The 22786-nt window shown below is 41.7% G+C and overlaps 1 protein-coding gene across 3 annotated transcripts in view; it reads left to right on the plus strand.

The window, feature by feature from the left end:
* The window catches only part of znf423 (zinc finger protein 423), a 245230-nt gene that overhangs the window by 139889 nt on the left and 82555 nt on the right, over positions 1-22786 (plus strand). The window lies entirely within an intron of this gene.

The raw sequence follows: 22786 nt of genomic DNA on the forward strand, positions 1-22786 counted from the left end.
GCTGCTGATTACGTGTGTGTGGGGGGGCGTTAGTCACAGCTCTCCTCTTATCAGGAGTGAAGGTCTGCAGCAGAAGGAGAGCCGAAATGTGGTTTGGTAATTGAATATGGCTAGAAATTACTAGCACACCAGCACTGGGAATCTCAGCTCTGCTACCATAGACTGGGCACATTTGGCACAACTAGTCTGGACAGGACTAAAAAGAGGGTGCGCTCTTCGATGCTGTGTGAGGACCCTGGGTTGTAGTCTGAGGCTCCTGTACAGAAGTGAAGGAACATGGATATTAGTGCATGACTCTCCATGCGCGAGACTGGCCTCACTGCGCACGTGTCTGAAGGCGAATGTGTCAGGCAAATATTCCCTCCTCGAATGCGATCGGGGTCCCCAGTAGCAGAAGATTAAATGGCTATGCTAAATTGTGGAGGAAGGCGGAGATCAGTGCGTGACTCTCCATGCGTGAGACTGGCCTCACACTCAAATCCACCAAAATATGGTGAATAAGAAGAAATCAGAACTGCGCACACGTCTGAGGTGAATGTGTCAGGCAAATATACCCTCCTCGGATGCAATTGGGGTCCCCAGTAGCGGAAGACTAATTGGCTATGCTAAATTGTGGAGGAACGCGGAGATCAGTGCCTGACTCTCCATGCGTGAGACTTGTCTCACACTCAAATCCACCGAAATATGGGCGAATAAGAAGGGGTCAGAACTGCGCATGCGTCTGAAGGCGAATGTGTCAGGTGAATATACCCTCCTCGGATGCAATTGGGGTCCCCAGTAGCGGAAGACTAATTGGCTATGCTAAATTGTGGAGGAACGCGGAGATCCGTGCATGACTCTTCATGTGCGAGACTGGCCTCACACTCAAATCCACCGAAATATGGGCAAATAATAAGGATTTCGTAGACTGCACATGCATCGGAGGAAGTGTGTGTCAGGAGAATGTACCCTCCTCGGATGCGATCGGGGTCCCCAGTAGCGGAAGACTAATTGGCTATGCTAAATTGGGAGAAAAAAGTAGGAATAAAGGAGTGAGACGCAAGACGGCGCAGACGGCAGGTGACGCAAGCCCTGGCATGGTCTCTGTGTGTCAGTGAAGATTTAACGAGGCAGCACTCCAGAAGCTTTAGAAGTCAATGGATGTGGATAATGCGGATGATGGCTCACTCCGCTAAGTGCCTGCATTTGCGTCTGGCTGCGTTTAGCCTGGGGCCATGTGTGTGTGTGTGTGTGTGTGATTGCAGGTCGTACCAGCCCTCTCTATTCAACACGTGCCTTTATTAAGAACATCACAAGTGTCTGTATTAACAGTTAACCGTGTCTCTTGTCTAAATTTAGATCCCTGTAATGCTGCATTTAGGATTTTTGAATGAATCACAACCCACAGCTACTGTAATCTATGGATTATTACTATGGATGAATATTTTACACACACTTTCTATTACTTATAATGAAATGTAGAATAGTTTACCGGCAGTTAATACAATCTTACTAATAAACACAGTTTTGGCTATTTAATAATGCACTTTGGGGGTATACAATTACCACAAGACCCCCACAGGACCTTCACTGACTACAAAACACAGCAGTAACAGGTATTGTAAGTTGTACTGGTATTACTTTTAAGAAAACCAACTACAGCCACCGTCTCAAAGCAACTTTACAGAATCCAGGACTGCCAGGATCCAGCTTTTGTAACTGTTCGAGCACGTTAGTGTGTAGAAAAATTAGGAAATTCAAATTATGAGTAGAAAAATAGAAGCTAATTAAAAATAGAAAATAGAGATACAAATGTTCAGAATAACAAAAATTACCTATATATATATATATATATATATATATACATACAGTGTATCACAAAAGTGAGTACACCCCTCACATTTCTGCAGATATTTAAGTATATCTTTTCATGGGACAACACTGACAAAATGACACTTTGACACAATGAAAAGTAGTCTGTGTGCAGCTTATATAACAGTGTAAATTTATTCTTCCCTCAAAATAACTCAATATACAGCCATTAATGTCTAAACCACCGGCAACAAAAGTGAGTACACCCCTAAGAGACTACACCCCTAAATGTCCAAATTGAGCACTGCTTGTCATTTTCCCTCCAAAATGTCATGTGATTTGTTAGTGTTACTAGGTCTCAGGTGTGCATAGGGAGCAGGTGTGTTCAATTTAGTAGTACAGCTCTCACACTCTCTCATACTGGTCACTGAAAGTTCCAACATGGCACCTCATGGCAAAGAACTCTCTGAGGATCTTAAAAGACGAATTGTTGCACTACATGAAGATGGCCAAGGCTACAAGAAGATTGCCAACACCCTGAAACTGAGCTGCAGCACAGTGGCCAAGATCATCCAGCGTTTTAAAAGAGCAGGGTCCACTCAGAACAGACCTCGCGTTGGTCGTCCAAAGAAGCTGAGTGCACGTGCTCAGCGTCACATCCAACTGCTGTCTTTGAAAGATAGGCGCAGGAGTGCTGTCAGCATTGCTGCAGAGATTAAAAAGGTGGGGGGTCAGCCTGTCAGTGCTCAGACCATACGCCGCACACTACATCAAATTGGTCTGCATGGCTGTCACCCCAGAAGGAAGCCTTTTCTGAAGTCTCTACACAAGAAAGCCCGCAAACAGTTTGCTGAAGACATGTCAACAAAGGACATGGATTACTGAAACCATGTCCTATGGTCTGATGAGATTGTTTGGTTCAGATGGTCTCAAGCATGTGTGGCGGCAATCAGGTGAGGAGTACAAAGATAAGTGTGTCATGCCTACAGTCAAGCATGGTGGTGGGAATGCCATAATCTGGGGCTGCATGAGTGCAGCAGGTGTTGGGGAGTTACATTTCATTGAGGGACACATGAACTCCAATATGTACTGTGAAATACTGAAGCAGAGCATGATCCCCTCCCTCCGGAAACTGGGTCGCAGGGCAGTGTTCCAGCATGATAATGACCCCAAACACACCTCTAAGACGGCCACTGCTTTATTGAAGAGGCTGAGGGTAAAGGTGATGGACTGGCCAAGCATGTCTCCAGACCTAAACCCAATAGAACATCTTTGGGGCATCCTCAAGCGGAAGGTGGAGGAGCGCAAAGTCTCGAATATCCGCCAGCTCCGTGATGTCGTCATGGAGGAGTGGAAAAGCATTCCAGTGGCAACCTGTGAAGCTCTGGTAAACTCCATGCCCAGGAGAGTTAAGGCAGTTCTGGGAAATAATGGTGGCCACACAAAATATTGACACTTCAGGAACTTTAACTAAGGGGTGTACTCACTTTTGTTGCCGGTGGTTTAGACATTAATGGCTGTATATTGAGTTATTTTGAGGGAAGAATAAATTTACACTGTTATATAAGCTGCACACAGGCTACTTTTCATTGTGTCAAAGTGTCATTTTGTCAGTGTTGTCCCATGAAAAGATATACTTAAATATCTGCAGAAATGTGAGGGGTGTACTCACTTTTGTGATACACTGTACATACATACACAGTGGAACCTCGATTTGAGAGACCACATTTTAACGGATTTCAGATTTAACAGAGAAAATAAGGAAAACTGAATGTTCGGTCCGGTAGCTTCAGTAGCCACCAGCAGTGCTTCAGACTCAAAATAATAGATACTCTACTAGTCCCCACTATACGATCACAGCAAAAAAAAAAAACATCTCCACCACACATGATAAATGAAATTATTTCCCTGTAGTACAGTACACCAATTTGAATATTGATTTACAGGTTTTACATGACATATTTATATATATTTATGTTGTTCAGTGGTAGCCTAGTGGGTAGAGCTTTGGACTATCAACCGGAAGATTGGCGGTTCAAATCCATGCTTTGCAGCCACTGTTGGGTCCTTGAGCAAGGCCCTTAACCCTATCTGCTGGTTGCCGTACGATGGCTGACCCTGCGCTCTGACCCCAGCTTCCAAACAAGCTGGGATATGCGAAGAAAAAATGTAATTGTACTGTACAACTGTATATGTATATTTGACAAATAAAGTATATCTATCTCTATATCTATATGTGCATGATTAGTACTTTTGTGGACCTTAGTGCTGTGTTTTCATATATTTCCACACACCTGGAAAAAAACCTTGCTGTTTTGGACAATTGCATTTTATCGACCATATATATATATATACAGTATATATATAGAGAGAGGTATGTATCAAGATAAGTATAGTCCTGGTTGCTATTTTGGTTAAGGGCCCGAATATCTTGTGGGAAAAAGCTCCTTCCTGCCTTTTGACCAGCACCGTTTCTTATATATAGACTGCAGGTCAGGAAACTCGGTACCTTCTGGAGAGCCTGTACCTTCCTATCCTGCCTGGTGCTGTTTCCAAACCAGGCTGTGATGTTTCCTGTGATGATGCTGCTTTCAGTGGTGCAGGTGTAGAAGTTTAGCAGTACCTTGGAGGGCAAATTTGAAGTCCCTTAAGCGTCTAGACGCTGGCAAGCCTTCTTTGCCAGGGTGGTGGTGTAGCAGGACCATGACAGATCCTTCGATTTGTGGACTCCAAGGTACTGCAGTCCCATTGAGCGAAACAGTAAACAGTTCTCTGGCTTTCTGGTGCCGTTGTGGTCTCCACATGTGCAAACATGGGAACAGAAGAAGAGCCCCTCATGCACATCCTATACCACCTGGAACTAATCAAGCAGGACCTCCGATGGGGCCAGGCGCAGACGCACGGGGGCTACCATGCAGGGGGCGCGCTGCCAGAGCCAACGGGTAAAGCGATGCGAAGGAGATGATGGAGTTAATGGATTTTGAGGCAGACATGCCAGCTGTCCATAATGTCTCCAGTTCTCCTGTCCAAGCCACATAGAGGACCATGGACCAGTTGTCTGCACACATATATCACCATTTAAATTATTATTATTTTTACTTTTTCTACTCCTCTCTCTCTCTCTCTCTTTTGTGTTCGAGTACCCCCCACAGAGGATGGCATGTTAAAACGAGAGAGAGGCATAACTGTTTTGCCCAAATGTTTGTTTGCAAGGCTGAGTGGCGTCTGATCCCCCCGAGAACTCATTTTGCCACGTTTGCGCTTGATTTGCTTCTTATGCTGTTTATTAAAGGTAATTACAAGCTGTTTGGAGATCTATAAGAGAACTACTCAGGGGTAGGCCCCTCCGAAAGGTGCGGGAACAGAATGGAAAATCAGCCGCGCCGGTGGCCGCCGCCGCTGAGATTTTGTAGCAGGTGTAAATTTGTACATGTGTGTACACCAGACACTCGGTTTTTTTTTTACTAGTGTGTCAAACCTGGTCTGGGTTCTAATTCTGGTCACTATACTGGGCGAGATTGTGTAGCTTTGGCAGGGGTGTGCTGCCCCTCTGTCATCCCGTCCCATGCCTGTCCAGGTGTGTCTGAGGCAGCTGCTGTGCAAGGGAGGGTGGGACTAATGTGGGAACCACTCACCCCCCCTCCTCCTCCCCTCTTCTGAGCTCTGTGAGTTAATTGTTAAAAAGACAAACAAGCCTCCCGCCTTTGTGCCCGTAATGAACGCGGGCCAGCCGCAATTAGCTCCTCGCTTAATTCGTTAAGTATTCTGAATTTATTTTCTCAAGCGACAGTGGCATCTGTCGCAGCTGCTGCGGAAAACTTCCACCCATGCGACTCTGTGTTGGGTGTGTGTGTGTGTGTGTGTGTGTGTGTTAGTTTGCCAGGGTGGGTGCAGTGTGGTACTTTGGTAAACAGAACTCAAGGGATGGAAGTGAGTAAAGACGATGTGTGAAGATGTGATATTAATATTGTTGGCCATAACATTAAAACCACCTCCTTGTTTCTACACTCACTGTCCATTTTATCAGCTCAATTTACCATATAGAAACACTTCAAAATTCTACAATTAGTGACTGTAGTCCATCTATTTCTCTACATACTTTTTTAGCCTGCTTTCACCCTGTTCTTCAATGGCCAGGACCCCCACAGAGTAGGTATTATTTAGGTGGTGGATCATTCTCAGCACTGCAGTGACACTGACATGGTGGTGGTGTGTTAGTGTGTGTTGTGCTGGTATGAGTGGATCAGACACAGCAGCTCTACTGGAGTTTTTAAATACCGTGTCCACTCTAGTAGACACTCCTACCTAGTTGGTCCACCTTGTAGATGTGAAGTCAGAGACGATCGCTCATCTATTGCTGCTGTTTGAGTTGGTCATCTTCTAGATCTTCATCAGTGGTCACAGGACGCTGCCCACAGGGCGCTGTTGGCTGGATATATTTTTGGTTGGTGGACTACAGCGCTGCTGTGTCTGATCCACTCATACCAGCACAACACACACTAACACACCACCACCATGTCAGTGTCACTGCAGTGCTGAGAATGATCCACCACCCAAACAATACCTGCTCTGTAGTGGTCCTGTGGGCTAACAAAGCATGCAGATAAACAGACAGACTACAGTCAGTAATTGTAGAACTACAAAGTGCTTCTATATGATAAGTGGAGCTGATAAAATGGACAGTGAGTGTAGAAACAAAGAAGTGGTTTTAATGTTATGGTTGATCGGTGTATATTACTTTTCCGTCTACATTTACCACCCTTCTGATCAGTGTCTGGCAAGTCAGTACAAAAGGATAGGATATGTCTGGTAGCTTAGAGGGTGGAGCTTTGGACTATCAATAAGAAGACTCTGGGTTTTGTCAGTCACTCTGGATAAGAGCATCTGCTAAATAAAAAATAAATAAAAAAATAAATGTAAATGTAAGAACCAGCAAAAAATGAATGAGATGCTGCTAAAACATAGGTAATACTTAACATCGCCATGGGCCTAGAGGTCACCATAAAGCCTGTATGAGTTCCAATCATTCAAAAACACAAATAGAACGACTGTCAAAATAATCAATGTCCAACTTTTTAGAAGGGTTACCCAGAGTGCATTTGTGACGGTTTAACCTCGATTTACTCCATGACTGGGTTACACATCGGTGTGAGTGGCACTGTGCCTTTCCAGCTTCACTTCAGCTGTGCAAATAAACCCTTTATAGACCGTCTGATAATTAACTGCTGTCTGAAGTGATTGTGCCTCTGCACATCAGATCAGTGTGTGCAAGCGCGAGTGGGAGAAATGCGCGGATGTCACAGCTCATCGGCGCTCTCCACCCTCGATCTCGGGCGGGGGTGGCGGTTCGGCGGCGCCAGGGCGCAGGTATCTCGGCGTGTGTACCTAGACGGTGTGTGTTCTCGTATGTGGATGTGTGGGAGAGACAGGCACCCTGGGGACAACGTCTTCAAAGGCAGCACTCTGAGGAACGGAGAGAGGTGCCTGCCTGACAGGAGCTTCCAGCTTTGATCCTGAAAAGGGAGAGCTCAGGGGTTAAAAGAAAAGAGAGGATGGAGAGAGGGAAGCGAGATAAAGGAGCGACTGAAATAAGATACAGGGAGATGTCGTATATAAAACCTTCGAGGGCAGACTTCCTTTTTATTTCACCCGAGTTAGGGTTGATCTAAAACTCGGCTCTGCCCTCAAGGTATGCCCTGTATCACACTTTGCTTCTCGGCAGACAGTTGTTAGGAATAAAATGACACGTTTTCCTTATGTGTTTTGCTCAGAGCCAGCTTGTAAAACAAAAAAGGAACGTCTCTTGATTTCTGGTGCGTTTATTTGACTGTAGCCTAAATAGAATTCAGAAATATGGTTTAAGTCTCTGTCCAGAAATACACAATATGATGAATGGTAGATTAAAATAGAGCACGTGTGAATGAACTAAATAAGTCCATTTAGCAAATATCAAACCTGCACTGCTACTCAGAACATACACAGTCACACTAATAACAAGAAATCAAGCTGTTCTGGTGTGGTTTGGGACGCTGTTTCAAGACAGATGGACGGACAGACAGACAGATAGATAGATAGAGGCAGACAGACAGTATCAAACCTATACTGCTACTCAGAACATACACAGTCACTCTAATAACAAGAAATTAAACTGTTTCATTTCTAGACAGACAGACAGATAAAAAGAAAGGCAGACAGATAGACAGACAAATATAAAGAAATAAAGACAGACATAGAAAGGCAGGCAGACAAGCTAGATAGAAAGAAAGGCAGACAGGCAGATAGAAAGGCAGGCAGATAGACATACATACATACATGCAGACAGACAGAAAGGCAGACAGACAGTTCCGATGTGGTTTGAACATTCTGGTTTGGAACGCTGTTTCCAGACAGACAGACAGACAGTCTAGATAGGAAGAAAGAAAGACAGTATCAAACCTACACTGCTACTCAGAACATACACAGTCACCCTAATAACAAGAAATCAAGCTGTTCTGATGTGGTTTGTACATTCTGGTTTGGACACAGACAGACTGAGACAGACAGACAGTATCAAATACGCACTTCTACTCAGAACATACACAGAAATCAAGCTGTTCTGGTGTGGTTTGGACATTCTGGTTTGGAACAGTTTCAAGACAGACAGACAGACAGACAAGCTAGATAGTAAGAAAGGTAGACAGACAAACAGACAGAGACAGACACATAGATAGATAGTTAGACAGACAGACAAGCTAGATAGAAAGGTAGACCGGCAGACAGACAGACAGACAGACAGATAGGCGGGCAGACAGACAGACAGACAGACAGACAGATAGATAGTGTCAAACCTACACTGCTACTCGGAACACGCACATTCACTTTAATAAGTCAATAAAACTGTTTTAGTGTGATTTGGAATGCTCTGGTTTGGAACGCTGTTTCAAGACAGACAGACAGAAAGACAGACAAGCTAGATAAAAAGAAAGGCATACATACAGACAGACAGACAGACAGTATCAAACCTGCACTGCTACTCAGAACACACACACTCAGGCAGACAGGCAGAGAGACAGACAGATAGAAAGACAGACAGAAGGATAGAAAAGCAGACATACAGACAGACAGTAAGGCAGATAGACAGACAGATAGTAAAACAGACTGATAGATAAACAGACAGACAGATAGATAGAAAGGCATACAGACAAAAGGATAGAAAAGCAGACAGACAAACAGATAGAAAGACAGTCAGACAGAAAGGCAGACAGACAGTATCAAACCTGCACTGCTACTCAGAACACACACACTCAGGCAGACAGGCAGAGAGACAGACAGATAGAAAGACAGACAGAAGGATAGAAAAGCAGACATACAGACAGACAGTAAGGCAGATAGACAGACAGATAGTAAAACAGACAGACAGATAAAAAGACAGACAGATAGAAAGGCAGACTGATAGATAAACAGACAGACAGATAGATAGAAAGGCATACAGACAGAAGGATAGAAAAGCAGACAGACAAACAGATAGAAAGACAGTCAGACAGAAAGGCAGACAGACAGTATCAAACCTGCACTGCTACTCAGAACACACACACTCAGGCAGACAGGCAGAGAGACAGACAGATAGAAAGACAGACAGAAGGATAGAAAAGCAGACATACAGACAGACAGTAAGGCAGATAGACAGACAGATAGTAAAACAGACAGACAGATAGAAAGGCAGACTGATAGATAAACAGACAGACAGATAGATAGAAAGGCATACAGACAGAAGGATAGAAAAGCAGACAGACAAACAGATAGAAAGACAGACAAACAGAAAGGCAGACAGACAGTATCAAACCTGCACTGCTACTCAGAACACACACACTCAGGCAGACAGGCAGAGAGACAGACAGATAGAAAGACAGACAGAAGGATAGAAAAGCAGACATACAGACAGACAGTAAGGCAGATAGACAGACAGATAGTAAAACAGACAGACAGATAAAAAGACAGACAGATAGAAAGGCAGACTGATAGATAAACAGACAGACAGATAGATAGAAAGGCATACAGACAGAAGGATAGAAAAGCAGACAGACAAACAGATAGAAAGACAGACAAACAGAAAGGCAGACAGACAGTATCAAACCTGCACTGCTACTCAGAACACACACACTCAGGCAGAGAGACAGACAGATAGAAAGACAGACAGAAGGATAGAAAAGCAGACATACAGACAGACAGTAAGGCAGATAGACAGACAGATAGTAAAACAGACAGACAGATAAAAAGACAGACAGATAGAAAGGCAGACTGATAGATAAACAGACAGACAGATAGATAGAAAGGCATACAGACAGAAGGATAGAAAAGCAGACAGACAAACAGATAGAAAGACAGACAAACAGAAAGGCAGACAGACAGTATCAAACCTGCACTGCTACTCAGAACACACACACTCAGGCAGACAGGCAGAGAGACAGACAGATAGAAAGACAGACAGAAGGATAGAAAAGCAGACATACAGACAGACAGTAAGGCAGATAGACAGACAGATAGTAAAACAGACAGACAGATAAAAAGACAGACAGATAGAAAGGCAGACTGATAGATAAACAGACAGACAGATAGATAGAAAGGCATACAGACAGAAGGATAGAAAAGCAGACAGACAAACAGATAGAAAGACAGACAAACAGAAAGGCAGACAGACAGTATCAAACCTGCACTGCTACTCAGAACACACACACTCAGGCAGACAGGCAGAGAGACAGACAGATAGAAAGACAGACAGAAGGATAGAAAAGCAGACATACAGACAGACAGTAAGGCAGATAGACAGACAGATAGTAAAACAGACAGACAGATAAAAAGACAGACAGATAGAAAGGCAGACTGATAGATAAACAGACAGACAGATAGATAGAAAGGCATACAGACAGAAGGATAGAAAAGCAGACAGACAAACAGATAGAAAGACAGACAAACAGAAAGGCAGACAGACAGTATCAAACCTGCACTGCTACTCAGAACACACACACTCAGGCAGACAGGCAGAGAGACAGACAGATAGAAAGACAGACAGAAGGATAGAAAAGCAGACATACAGACAGACAGTAAGGCAGATAGACAGACAGATAGTAAAACAGACAGACAGATAAAAAGACAGACAGATAGAAAGGCAGACTGATAGATAGACAGACAGATAGATAGAAAGGCATACAGACAGAATGATAGAAAAGCAGACAGACAAACGGATAGAAAGACAGTCAGACAGAAAGGCAGACAGACAGTATCAAACCTGCACTGCTACTCAGAACACACACACTCAGGCAGACAGGCAGAGAGACAGACAGATAGAAAGACAGACAGAAGGATAGAAAAGCAGACATACAGACAGACAGTAAGGCAGATAGACAGACAGATAGTAAAACAGACAGACAGATAAAAAGACAGACAGATAGAAAGGCAGACTGATAGATAGACAGACAGATAGATAGAAAGGCATACAGACAGAATGATAGAAAAGCAGACAGACAAACGGATAGAAAGACAGTCAGACAGAAAGGCAGACAGACAGTATCAAACCTGCACTGCTACTCAGAACACACACACTCAGGCAGACAGGCAGAGAGACAGACAGATAGAAAGACAGACAGAAGGATAGAAAAGCAGACATACAGACAGACAGTAAGGCAGATAGACAGACAGATAGTAAAACAGACAGACAGATAAAAAGACAGACAGATAGAAAGGCAGACTGATAGATAGACAGACAGATAGATAGAAAGGCATACAGACAGAATGATAGAAAAGCAGACAGACAAACGGATAGAAAGACAGTCAGACATACAGACAGACAGACAGTATCAAACCTGCACTGCTACTCAGAACACACACACTCAGGCAGACAGGCAGAGAGACAGACAGATAGAAAGACAGACAGAAGGATAGAAAAGCAGACATACAGACAGACAGTAAGGCAGATAGACAGACAGATAGTAAAACAGACAGACAGATAAAAAGACAGACAGATAGAAAGGCAGACTGATAGATAGACAGACAGATAGATAGAAAGGCATACAGACAGAATGATAGAAAAGCAGACAGACAAACGGATAGAAAGACAGTCAGACATACAGACAGACAGACAGTATCAAACCTGCACTGCTACTCAGAACACACACACTCAGGCAGACAGGCAGAGAGACAGACAGATAGAAAGACAGACAGAAGGATAGAAAAGCAGACATACAGACAGACAGTAAGGCAGATAGACAGACAGATAGTAAAACAGACAGACAGATAAAAAGACAGACAGATAGAAAGGCAGACTGATAGATAAACAGACAGACAGATAGATAGAAAGGCATACAGACAGAAGGATAGAAAAGCAGACAGACAAACAGATAGAAAGACAGTCAGACAGAAAGGCAGACAGACAGTATCAAACCTGCACTGCTACTCAGAACACACACACTCAGGCAGACAGGCAGAGAGACAGACAGATAGAAAGACAGACAGAAGGATAGAAAAGCAGACATACAGACAGACAGTAAGGCAGATAGACAGACAGATAGTAAAACAGACAGACAGATAAAAAGACAGACAGATAGAAAGGCAGACTGATAGATAAACAGACAGACAGATAGATAGAAAGGCATACAGACAGAATGATAGAAAAGCAGACAGACAAACAGATAGAAAGACAGTCAGACAGAAAGGCAGATAGACAGACAGACAGTATCAAACCTGCATTGCTGCTCGGAACATGCACGTTCACCCTAATAAGTCAATAAAACTGTTCCAATGTGGTTTGGAATGCTCTGGTTTGGAACGCTATTTCCAGACAGACAGACAGACAGACAGACAGTATCAAACCTGCACTGCTACTCAGAACATACACAGTCACACTAATAACAAGAAATCAAGCTGTTCGAATGTGGTTTGGAACGCTGTTTCAAGACAGACAGTCAGAAAGACAGACAGACAGAAAGATAGACAGACAGTATCAAACCTAAACTGCAACTCAGAACATACACAATCACCCTATCTGTTTTTCACACGAGCTTTCCCTTATACAGTTAATCCACATATGCACCGTACCTACTTGTAAATAATCTCTATTGCACAAATTTTTATCGCTGCTATATTGTTTATTTTATTCTATGTTTATATATAATATACCCTTTCTATTTTTTACTTAGTCTGTCAGTGTACCGTACTGTACATCCTCATTGCACACTTTGCCTGATGTTGTACTGTTCATGCTGCTGCTATATTGTTTATTGTTTATTATACATTTAGATATAGTGTCCCTTTTTATTATTTAACTTGTTGTATGTATGTTGACATACTGCACCAAAAGAAATTCCTTGTACATCTGGTACTTGGCGAATAATAAAGATTCTGATTCTGATAACAAGAAATCAAGCTGTTCGAATGTGGTTTGGAATGCTGTTTCAACACAGACAGACAGACAGACAGACAGACAGTTAGACAGTCTGACACACATACAGACAGACAGACAGACAGACAGTATCAAAACTACACTGCTAGCCAGAACACACACATTCACCCTAATAAGTCAAAAAAGCTGTTTCGATGTGGTTTGGAATTCTCTTGTTTGGAACGCTGTTTCAAGACAGACAGACAGACAGACAGAAATAGCAGGAATGAGTGATCTTAAAAGTAATTCAAGTGAATTTGAACAAGGCCTAAAGAGTGCCCTACGAATTTCAGTTGACTGCATAATTGCTGGAATGAGAAAACGATTTGGGACGAAGCCGAACTCTGATTGCGCCTCTTTTTTATCGAACCTGAAGAACACTTTCAGGCTGGTGGCTGATTGCAAAATAAAGTGATAGAGAGGACAGAGAGGGATTACTGGATGGAGATAGTGGAGGATGGAGAGAAGTTGGCAGAATGCGAGGAGATAAAGCGAGAGGAAGCAGAGGAAGAAAAACTGGATCAGTCTTTCAGCTGCAGCGTTGAGGGAAATGGATATAGAGACCGGTTGGCCGGTCAGAGCGGGCGCTGATGGGTTTCGGTTGACCTTTGGAAGCGAGGGATGGAAAGAGCCGGGTAGGGAGATAGTGGAGGATGAGGCACGCTGACAGGGGCACTCCTAGTTTTTTGGCAGGCTCTCGGTCTGCGCGGCGAGCAGCTGGACTTCATTAGGCGCTGGTGTTAATTACTGGGACCGGGCTGCAGACGCCCGCCTGGTTGCACAAAACACTGTAATTTAGCAAGGGTCACCTTGAAATCGATCGTTTACCATCACGGAGGGTGAGAGCGAGCTGGTGGGTGAATACGTGAATCAAAGAGAGATGAGAAGAAATGTATGTAGGATGGATAGGGAGCGTGGGTAATATGTATCGAGAGCTCTTAAAGCTCTCACACGAGGTGCTTGTAGTGAAATGGTGCTCAGGTATTAGCCGAGAGACACGACACTTGTTTGAAGGACGTGAAATTGGTTTCTAATAGGGGGGTGATATGGTGAAATTTCACACACTGAGCATTTTATTAGGTACTTTTTTGTACATACATTCATTGCTTATTTTATAAGCTACACCTACCATACAGATGGGTATCCATGGGTATATAATTACTTTGTGTAGCCCAAAAAGATACCCTATGGGGACCAGGTGTTATTTAAGTGGTGGATCATGCTCGGCACGGCAGTGACAAAATAGAAGCCGACAGTGTCATGTGATCATGAAGTGTCCACTGATTAAAGACTGAAGAAGTGCTGACAGTGCGTGTTCCTAATAAAAGCTCAGTAACTTTAAACAGTACTTACGAATCCAAACAACACTGCTGCACCTGATACATTCATACCAGAACAACACACACCACATGTCATTACCACATTATCATGTAAGTGGAGTGCAGTTTTGAGAATGATCCACTATTCAAACAATATCTGGTCAGTGGGGGTCCTGTGGGTTACAGGTGTTTGCAATATACAGTGTATCACAAAAGTGAGTACACCCCTCACATTTCTGCAAATATTTTATTATATCTTTTCATGGGACAACACTATAGACATGAAACTTGGATATAACTTAAGAGTAGTCAGTGTACAGCTTGTATAGCAGTTGTAGATTTACTGTCTTCTGAAAATAACTCAACACACAGCCATTAATGTCTAAATAGCTGCAACATAAGTGAGTACACCCCACAGTGAACATGTCCAAATTGTGCCCAAAGTGTCAATATTTTGTGTGACCACCATTATTATCCAGCACTGCCTTAACCCTCCTGGGCATGGAATTCAGGGGATCATGCTCTGTTTCAGAATGTCACAGTACATGTTGGAATTCATGTTTCCCTCAATGAACCGCAGCTCCCCAGTGCCAGCAACACTCATGCAGCCCAAGACCATGATGCTACCACCACCATGCTTGACTGTAGGCAAGATACAGTTGTCTTGGTACTTCTCACCAGGGCGCCGCCACACATGCTGGACACCATCTGAGCCAAACAAGTTTATCTTGGTCTCGTCAGACCACAGGGCATTCCAGTAATCCATGTTCTTGGACTGCTTGTCTTCAGCAAACTGTTTGCGGGCTTTCTTGTGCGTCAGCTTCCTTCTGGGATGACGACCATGCAGACCGAGTTGATGCAGTGTGCGGCGTATGGTCTGAGCACTGACAGGCTGACCTCCCACGTCTTCAACCTCTGCAGCAATGCTGGCAGCACTCATGTGTCTATTTTTTAAAGCCAACCTCTGGATATGACGCCGAACACGTGGACTCATCTTCTTTGGTCGACCCTGGCGAAGCCTGTTCCGAGTGGAACCTGTCCTGGAAAACCGCTGTATGACCTTGGCCACCATGCTGTAGCTCAGTTTCAGGGTGTTAGCAATCTCCTTATAGCCCAGGCCATCTTTGTGGAGAGCAACAATTCTATTTCTCACATCCTCAGACAGTTCTTTGCCATGAGGTGCCATGTTGAATATCCAGTGGCCAGTATGAGAGAATTGTACCCAAAACACCAAATTTAACAGCCCTGCTCCCCATTTACACCTGGGACCTTGACACATGACACCAGGGAGGGACAACGACACATTTGGGCACAATTTGGACATGTTCACTGTGGGGTGTACTCACTTATGTTGCCAGCTATTTAGACATTAATGGCTGTGTGTTGAGTTATTTTCAGAAGACAGTAAATCTACACTGCTATACAAGCTGTACACTGACTACTCTAAGTTATATCCAAGTTTCATGTCTATAGTGTTGTCCCATGAAAAGATATAATGAAATATTTGCAGAAATGTGAGGGGTGTACTCACTTTTGTGATACACTGTATACATAGCAACAAGTGGGCTAGAGTCTGTAATTGTATACCCACAAAGATGGTATGTATGGTAGGCTTCTAAAATAATCAGCTGGAAAAACTAATTTCTACAGCACCCCGTCTATTCCTCATCTGAAAGGAAAAACACAGGGATCACAGTGGGTCCAAAGCTTATCTGGCTTAAAAGAGCCACATTTCACGTCAGTCATTAAATTATACCCATGAATTGAATGATAGAATGGAAGCTACAATACGTACACAGCACACCTACCTTAATGCTTGAATGTAAACCTAGAAGATCCAGCGACGGTGCGAGGCCTCATGTTCTGTCTCAGATACGAAAATGCTCGTCTGTGCTTTGACACCCCAAGCCCCCTCCTGCGTCAGTCCAAACTAAGTTCTCTGAGTCGTGTTTTCATCTGCTTTAGACTTTGTGATCTTGGACATTTTGACTAAGAGATTGCTAACTGAATTGCCGTAGGATTGCTAGGGCCACCTCATAGTGCAAACATAACCAGTAAACATGAGACAGTTATGGGAATGAAAAACGTTGAATTGCTAAACACAAACCTTACATTTGGCTCATTTCACGGCTATGAACTAGGTAGGGCCTTATTAATAGGGTACTAAACTTTCCATTGCATGGCATTTTTAATTACCCACTTATTTACTTACTCACATCTAGGGACAATTAGAGTAACCTTCCATCTACAGACGTGTTTGGTAGGTGAGCAAACCAACGTCTAGTCTTAAAAGCATTAAGATTAAAAAAAGCATTTCTTTTTTCAAGCACCTCAGAAAAGTCTAGTCAGTTCTGTTTCTGAGAGGGTATAAAAAAGCAGAATATAGTTTTTGTTGTGGCCTGTAATACCTGAGAGGGTGCACACACACACACACACACACACATCAGTACACGATCATACATTTACTGTAAGCCGCTGTCACACAGCGCAACATATGGGTTTGTCTTGGCAGCACAAGGGTAATTACGAGATACTGTACGAGGACAAAGAGAGACAAATGGGAAAGTCGAGAGGGCATCTGAGACACGGAGGGGTAATAGTTTGCTTTTCCGGCGCGCTCCCCTGTATACAAAAGGTGTACAATAGACGCCTTTATTCCACCGTCTCCCAAAACAAATGTCTACCACTCTGTGCTCCCTATAATACAAAGGTCTAATGCAATCTCCTGCTTAATTCGTAGCCATGTCAGGTTTTCAGCCTCTTTTCTTCCTCCTCTTCTTTTTTTATGTCTCGCCCAACTACCCCCCCCCCCCCCCCCCCCCTCCTCCCTGAAGAAAATCAATGCATTCTGATTTAGTAATTTCCCATGGTGGCGCGCCTTGCGTTCCCTGCGCTGAGAGAGGTGACAAATCCGGTCATGGTTGGTGTGAACCTCTTTCTCTCTCTTCCTCCCCCCCCCCCCCCTTCCTCGATCACTCTCTCATTCTTTCTTTCCTTCTGTCTTTCTCTACTCTACTTTTGTTTTCATTTCTCTCTCTCGTCTGCCTCGAATTTGTTGGAATTTCGCAGGCCTTCCCGGTGCTCTGGTGAAAAACACTCATTTGTGACGGTGCCAAGCTGCTAATGGCGGATGGCAGGGTCCATGCCGAATCCCACCTCCGCTCCCCTGCGCTCGTTATGGCCGCCTCGGCACGCCGCACACCCCTCCCCTACATCTGCCAAACTCAGCTGCGAGGGAGCGGCGTAATTATCCCGCCGGAGCCGCAGACGCCTCCATGCCGTCACAACTGGGGCTTCATTAGAGACCCGCAAGAGTGCCCCCACGTGTGTGTGTGTGTGTGTGTGAGAATGTGCTATGTTTATTCGAGAGCGGTTCTGGATGTCCTTTGCGCTCTTGTGTACGGAGACTAGTGGAGCGTGGATAGTTTGTTGGAGAGTTTTTGTTGATCTGTGAGACAGTTGTGTGCTGCATGTGAATGTGTGTGTGTGTGTGGTTTTAGCCTGATCTGTACTAATATGCTAGTGAGTACACAATTAATGAGCGTGCGGCGTGCGGGCGTGTGCCGAGCTTATCAGTGACTCTCAGAGGTAATTTGACTTTTTAGAGCTGTAGACCCCTGTGCCAACCCCCTACCCCCATCCTCCCCACAGAGAGCCGGCAGGACCTAGATTCCCTCAATACGATGCTCATACACATTAAAAACAACCGACTTAAAGGTAATACAGTAAAACAATTGGAATCTGTTACTGAATGTTGCTTATAATATAACTAATACAGTGGTACCTTGTAACTCGACGTCCCCTAAACTCAAAATCGTTGAAACTTGACACACTTTGTGGAGAAATTTGTACCCTTAAACTTGACGATTCCCTTGAAATTTTTTGCCGTTTTGTTCAGCGCTTGGCTTGAGCTGTGCGGTAAAACGTCATCAAAATGAGAATATTAGACGAATCTGCATTTGTGTGGAATAACCATCAAATTCACTCTGAAAGTTCCACATGTATTTGTGTTTTGCTGGATTTTCCTCCTGTTTCACTTTTAAACTTGTGTTATAGCTTGGGGTGCTGAGAAATTGTGAGAATCAGCTTTTCCAAGAGTCTAAAGCTTAATGTGACTTAATGTATTAAAAGAATACCTTTTCTACAATACATTAACTCAATACCACGCCTTTAAAACTCGACGCCACTCCCAGAACCAATTGACGTTGAGTTTCAAGGTACCACTGTATCTGGTTCCAGCAGCTACCAGATTATTTATGGAATCATTTAAACTACAGAGATGTTAATGATTAAGCGTTAAAGCATGAATCTGATCTCTGCTTCTGCTTTAAGCAGAAATTGTCTTGTATTTTTAAATTGGTCAATAATATTATGCACTGTAGAGGGAGAAATATGCAATTCCCTTCCAATTTTTTGACGAATGTTGTTTTTAAACATTTCAATGATTTTCTCACACGTTTGTTAACAAACTGAAGATCTTCTGCCCATCTTTGCACCTCAAAGAAAAGAAAAAGCTAGTGTTAATATACATGTACATAAGCAGTAGTAAAGATGATGAAATTAAAACTATTCAAAATATAGATTAAACATTTAATTTCATTGGTATTTATTTATTTATTATTTATTTATTTATTTATTTGTTATTAGTTATTTATTTATTGATTTACTTATGTATTATTGATTGATTGATTTATTTTGCATTTCCTCCAGTTATCTTTCCAATCTAGTTTCCCAATTTGTTGTATTTATTTTATTATGTATTTATTATAAAGATAATGGCATTAAAACCATTTAAAATACAGATAAAACATGTAATTTTATTTAGTTATTTATTTATTTTGCATTTCTTCCAATTTCCCTGCTATTTTTTGCCTCTACTGCTGCATACTTTGATACTCCTGCAAATTTAAATAAGTTAAACTTTGACTTATTTATTTATTGTTATAAATAAATAATAAATAGTTAATAATAAATTAATCTGAAGTTGGTCAAATCTACATTTATTTCAATAGGATTTGTAACAAATCAACATTTTCTTTTCATTTTACATAGATACTCACTGCTTACCCTAACTTGCCCCCATCCCAACTCTTTTTGGAATGTGTTGCATTACTGAAATGCAGGAATGGAGGTATATTAATTAATTAAACAAAATAACTTCAAGTAAATGTAATAAAAACTGCATTTATTGCCCATATTGTGGAAGCTGTTGACCCTGTTGACCGATTGATTGATCAGTACGGCCAGTTGCACCTGTTAGAAATCAATTGGGTCGATAGCACAGCTGAAATTGGAACTTGAGAGCTCAAGATCTAAGCCGTGGTGGGTTAGCACACTATACAGCTACATCAGCAATAGTTCTGACTCATCACATGATCAATATAATGAAAGATTGATTTCCTAATGGGAGTGGTCCCTTCCAGAATGACAGTGCCCCTTAAAAACGACGCAATGGGTCAATGCTTTAATGATTGTAGAAATGATCATCAGACGCTGTATCATATGCTAACCTCAGCATCACCACCTAAGGGCCAATATTAGAACTATTGCTATGGTTTTTATTTTTTATTTCTTGCGTTTCCGTGCTTTTTTCCATATATTTATAAAATGCACATAAAAGATGTGCATGGAAATCCCCTCACACTCTCTCTCCACCTTTCTATTTTCCACCGAAGTGTTCCCGAGATGCTAATCGTATTGCCATAGCTTTCTTTAACTACCTGACATGCGGTGATGTCGTAATTGTGGGGGTGTGTTTGAGTTGGAGAGGTGAGACACGTCTGGTTGAAGGCTTGAGGAGGGTGAGAGTGAGACGAACTGAAGGGTTATTACCGACTCCTGCTGGCTTACGCTGTACGCCGGCTCATGTGATGCAGGACTGGCTGTTCCACCATGGCAACTACATACTGCTCGCTGTTTCCCGCTGAGAGCGCCGAGTGACTGCACTCGGTCAGAGGTTCCAGACAGCCTGGGCAAGACAAAATACTGTATTTATTATACTGTACATATTATTTAAAAGAGCCTTTAATTACTCCTGCCAGGAGATATAATGTTAAAGTGTTAGCCACTTAGGATTACAGTTGGTTATAGTTATTCTTATATATAAAATCTAAATGCATTCAAGTAGTAGGTAAAATATACTTAGTAAAAAAAAAAAAGCTAAAGTTAATATACATTAGCTGCATTTCTATTTCAGAACCAGCAGTAAAGGTGATGAGATTAAAAACCATTTAAAATATAGATAAAACATCTCATTTTATTTATTTATTTATTTGCATTTTCGCCGATTTTCCTCCTAATCTAGTTGCATCCAATTGCCCATTTTTTAAATAAAATAAATTAATAAATTTCTTTCTTTCTTTCTTTCTTTCTTTCTTTCTTTCTTTCTTTCTTTCTTTCTTTCTTTCTTTCCTTACTTACTTACTTATTTACTTACTTACTTACTTACTTACTTACTTACTTACTTACTTACTTTTCAATAAAGGGGATGAGATTAAAACCATTTAAAATTTAGATTTTATTTATTTATTTATTTATTTGCATTTCCTCAAATTTTCCTTCCAATGTAGTTGCATCCTGGTTTTGAGATTGGAGATTAAAACCATTAAAAATAAAGATAAAACATGCATTTTTTTAATTAATTAATTAATTAATTGTTTACAATTTATTTATTTACATTTCCTTCCATTTCTCTCCCAATCTAGTTGTATCCAATTGCCCAATTCCCTTTTTTTCAGTAAAGGTGATGTGATTAAAATCATTTGAAATATAGATAAAACGTGTAATTTTAATCATTTATTTATTTATTTATTTATTTATTTATTCATTAATTTATTTATTTGCATTTCCTCCCATTTTCCTCCCTATCTGGTTGTATTCAATTGCCCATTTTTTTCAGTAAAAGTGATGAGATTAAAAACCATTCAAAATATAGATAAAACATGTAATTTTATTTATTTATTTATTTATTTGCTTTTTCTCTAATTTTCCTCCCAATCTAGTTTCTTCCACTAAAGGTGATGTAATTAAAACCTTTCAAAATATAAATAAAACATGATTTTTTTTATTTTATTCATTTACTTATTCATTTATTTATTTATATATTTTCATCCAATTTGTCTTCCTTTCCATTTTCCTTACTTTGTATTTTTCTTCCTTTCCATTTCAGAACCCACAGTGGAGGTGGTGTAATTAAAACCATTTAAAATATAGATAAAACATGTAATTTGTATTTATTAATTAATTTTATTCATTTATTTGTTTGCATTCAGTTTTCCTTCTAGTTGCATCCAATTTCCCAATTTGTTTGTTTTTTTAATAAAGGTGATGTGATCAAAAACATGCAAAATATAGATAAAACATGTAATTGTATTTATTTATTTACATTTCCTCCAGTTTTCCATATTAGTTTTTTTATTTTTTATTTAGTTACTTCTGCAAACTTTAATTAATGTAATTCTAAAGTTGGTAAAATATACATTTATTTTAACAGGATTAGAAACGATCAACATTTTTTTAATTTCTTTTGTGCTTTTGAGCCTGTGTTTATTAAACTTTGACCTGTTAATTATTTTTGTTCACTTAACGTCAGACCTGCTTTGCTAAAATATGCAAAATCGCTTATTTAATGTTGTAAATGTCTTTTACATTTGTGCTTTTTACTATTTATGGGGCTTGATTGTACGCTATAGCTAAATTAACTAACTTCAGCACCATTTCTTAGTGTGGCCACACCCATTTTCCAAACCACAAGCTTGAAAACCATGTGACCACGGTTCAGACAGGGTCCCAGTATATATATTTTTTAACTGAGCTTGATCACTACATTGGGTACAATATGACGGCGCCCTACACACCTTGCAGCCAGTGTGTCCAGGTTTTGTTAAATGGTCTGTATTTTTGATATTTGACGCCCAACCATTTCTTATTCTAATATATAAACCTTCTTTGTTTAAAGTAAAGACAGTTCAAGCACTAAAATGATTCAAATTCCCTCTGCACACTTTTGAAGCAGCTTGCTGTAGTCTTCTGACCTCTTTCCTGAATACTTACTCGACTGCGTGTTTGTACGTGATGGTGTGTGCACGCTCAGATTTTCCATTTCCAACACGCCCGGGAGATCAGACCACCTTGCTGGAACCGTTGGCTCCCTCAGCGCAAGCCTCCGCCCATAGGAAAGCCAGACTTCCTCAGGTTCAGGCCAAAGCAAGCATTTCATGCTTTTCCAGGCCGGGCCAACATGACTGATCAGCCTGTGTTCATC

Source organism: Trichomycterus rosablanca, chromosome 11 (genome assembly GCF_030014385.1).
Source record: "Trichomycterus rosablanca isolate fTriRos1 chromosome 11, fTriRos1.hap1, whole genome shotgun sequence".
NCBI lineage: Eukaryota > Metazoa > Chordata > Actinopteri > Siluriformes > Trichomycteridae > Trichomycterus > Trichomycterus rosablanca.